Here is a 3,804-nt window from a genome sequence, read left to right as displayed (position 1 = left end):
AAATTCCTTGGTAAGTGCTGGTATGGAAGGCACCCGTGGATACAGTTAGCCATGGAAAGTGAAAGTATTGTGGAAAAAGGAATAAACTTTATTTTCTGTTTGGGAACCGCCTATGATATATCTAGCATGGAAAGTATTGGGAACTACTCGATCATTTTCGTTGACAGGAAAAGCATGCCTCCCAAAATGTTTTTATCTATCTTTTTCGCTTTGAACTCTGGCACCTCTACGAATCCCTACTTTCCTCTGCGAAGGGCCTTTCTTTTACTTTATGCAATTTTTATTTTTACTTGAGTATCCATCTTCTCTTATAAAGCACCAACTAAGGGGCACTATGATCGTACTTGAGCATTGGGTGTAGCTAATATGTGAGTGTGTTTCATGAATGGGTCAATGATTGAGCATAATGGGCTAGGGATAACTTGCTTTAGCGTTTATATTTTAAAAGACATGGTTACTTGTTGATATGCTTGAGTATTAAAGTCCTCATGTCAAAACTAGGCTATTGCTTTCAACCATATAAAAGTCCAAATGTCCATGCTACAAAGAAAAGATTATGTGATGAACATGTTAGGCAGCATTCCACATAAAAAATTCTGTTTTTATCATTTACCTACTCGAGGATGAGGATGAATTAAGCTTGGAGATGTTGATACGTCTCCAACGTATCTATAATTTTTTATTTTTCCATGCTATTATATTATCATTCTTGGATGTTTTACAATCATTTTATATTATTTTTTCGTACTAACCTATTGACATAGTGCCCAGTGGCAGTTGCTGTTTTCTGCATGTTTTTTACATCGCAGGAAATCAATACCAAACGGAGTCCAAACGCAGCGAAACTTTTTGTGAATATTTTTGGACCAGAAGACATCCAGTGAGCCAAAGAAGTACCGAAGAGGGAGCCCGACGTGAACACAAGACACCAGGGCGCGCCTGGAGGCCCAGGCGCGCCCTGGTGGGTTGTGCGCACCTCGGTGGCCTCCCGCACCACCTTTTGCTCTATAAATACCCCAATATTTTAGAAACCCTAGGGGAGTCGACGAAAATCAATTCCAACCGTGTAACATCCCAAATTTTCAACTTGGGCTTACCACCCCGGAAGGAAAAAGGATCAAGTATGTATCCCGGCATATGCCGAAGAGGACTCAAGTGAATTCCTTATCAGGAGTTGTACAGGAGGAAGTACGAGTGGTGAAGGACTATCCAGATGTATTTCCAGAAGAGTTGCCAGGCATGCCACCGGATAGAGACATTGAGTTTTTGATTGAACTTTTGCCAGGCACAGGGCCAATATCTAAGAGACCGTACAGGATTCCCGCAAAGGATTTGGAGGAAATTAAGAAGCAGATCAAGGAGTTACTGGATAAAGGCTATATTCGCCCAAGTTCGTCACCTTGGGGATCACCAGTACTTCTAGTAGAAAAGAAAGATGGATCACTAAGGATGGTTGTTGATTACCGAGGATTGAATGAAGTGACCATCAAAAACAAGTACCCACTGCCAATGATCAATGATTTGTTTGACCGCCTGCAAGGAGCTAAAGTATTTTCCAAGATCGATCTACGATCGGGATACCATCAGTTAAAGATTCGAGAGCAGGATATACCCAAGACGGCTTTTACCACCAGATATGGATTGTATGAGTATACCGTTATGTCATTTGGACTGACTAACGCACCTGCCTATTTCATGAACCTGATGAACAAAGTGTTTATGGAGTTTTTGGATAAGTTCGTCGTGGTATTCATTGATGATATTTTAATCTTTTCCAAGGATGAAGAGGAGCATGAGGAGCATTTGCGATTGGTACTTGAGAAGCTCAGAGAACATCAGTTATACGCCAAGTTCAGCAAATGTGAGTTTTGGTTGAAGGAAGTTGGATTCCTTGGACATGTTATTTCTGGAGAAGGAATAGCAGTAGACCCTGCCAAGGTTGACACAGTGACAAGTTGGGAATCACCCACGACAGTTGGAGAAATCCGGAGTTTTCTTGGACTTGCAGGATACTACCGGAGATTTATCAAAAATTTCTCAAGGATTGCTAAGCCCATGACTGAGCTATTGAAGAAGGACACCAAGTTTAATTGGACTGAGGCATGTGAAGCTAGTTTCCAAGAGTTGAAGAAACGGTTGGTTACATCACCAGTGTTGATTCTGCCAGATCAATGCAAGGACTATGAAGTTTATTGCGACGCTTCTCGTCGAGGACTTGGAGCAGTGCTTATGCAGGAAGGAAGAGTTGTTTCGTATGCTTCACGACAACTGAAACCCCATGAGAAGAATTATGCTACGCATGATTTGGAGTTAGCAGCCGTGGTGCATGCATTGAAGACATGGAGACATTTTCTCATCGGAAACCATTGTGAGGTGTACACGGATCACAAGAGTTTGAAGTACATTTTCACGCAGAAGGGGTTAAACCTCAGACAGAGGAGATGGTTGGAGCTCATCAAAGACTATGATATGAGATTGCATTATCACCCCGGAAAGGCTAACGTAGTAGCAGACGCGTTGAGCCGCAAGAGTCATGTCAACAACATCATTACAGGAGAGTTACCTCAGGAGTTAGCCGAGGACCTACGTGAGCTATGTTTGGAGATAGTCCCTAGAGGCTATTTAGCGACATTGGAGATTCAGTCTATCTTGATGGAAAAGATCAGAGAAGCTCAGAAGGCAGACAAGGAGATTGAAGAGATAAAGGAGAAGATGAGCACAGGAAAAGCCAAGGGATTTCGTGAGGATGAGCACGATACCTTATGGTTTGAAGACCGTGTATATGTACCAAATGATCCGGAGATCAGGAAGTTGATTTTGCAAGAAGCCCATGATTCACCGTACTCGATTCACCCAGGGAATACCAAGATGTATTTGGATTTGAAGAATATTTTCTGGTGGACCGGAATGAAGAAGGATATTGCGGAGTATGTAGCAGTTTGTGATGTATGTCAGAGAGTGAAGGCAGAGCATCAGAAGCCAGCAGGATTGTTACAGCCATTGCCGATACCCGAATGGAAGTGGGATAAAATAGGCATGGATTTTATCACAGGATTACCCAGGACCCGTTCAGGCTATGACTCGATATGGGTTATAGTCGATCGTTTGACGAAAGTGGCTCATTTCATTCCAGTAAAGACCACTTACACCAGTGCTAAGTTGGCAAAGATATACATGACCAGGATAGTGTGTTTGCATGGAGTTCCGAAGACCATTGTATCAGACAGAGGAACCCAATTTACCTCAAAGTTTTGGAAGCAGTTGCATGAAACATTGGGAGCCAGGCTGGAATTTAGTACAGCATTTCACCCGCAGACAGATGGACAGACTGAAAGAGTCAACCAGATTTTGGAGGACATGTTGAGAGCTTGTGGGCTAGATTATGGATCAAGTTGGGACGACAATTTGCCATATGCGGAGTTTTCTTATAACAACAGTTATCAAACCAGTTTGAAGATGGCCCCTTTCGAAGCTTTGTACGGAAGAAGGTGTAGAACACCGTTGTTATGGGACGAAGTTGGAGACCGTCAGTTGTTTGGACCAGATTTGATTAAGGAGTCTGAACAGAAGGTGAAGTTGATTCGTGATAGGCTCAAGGTAGCCCAATCCAGGCAGAAGAGTTATGCTGATTCTAAACGAAAGGAGACAGTTCATGAAGTCGGAGACAGAGTGTATCTTCGAGTATCACCACTTCGAGGAGTGAAGCGCTTTGGAGTTAAGGGAAAGTTAGCGCCTCGTTTTATTGGACCATACAGAGTGTTGGAACGTATGGGAGAAGTCGCCTATAAGTTGGAATTGCCCGAA

The sequence above is a fragment of the Triticum aestivum genome, chromosome 2D (assembly GCF_018294505.1).
Source record: "Triticum aestivum cultivar Chinese Spring chromosome 2D, IWGSC CS RefSeq v2.1, whole genome shotgun sequence".
NCBI classification, from domain to species: domain Eukaryota; kingdom Viridiplantae; phylum Streptophyta; class Magnoliopsida; order Poales; family Poaceae; genus Triticum; species Triticum aestivum.
Note: the sequence above shows the minus strand (reverse complement) of the source record.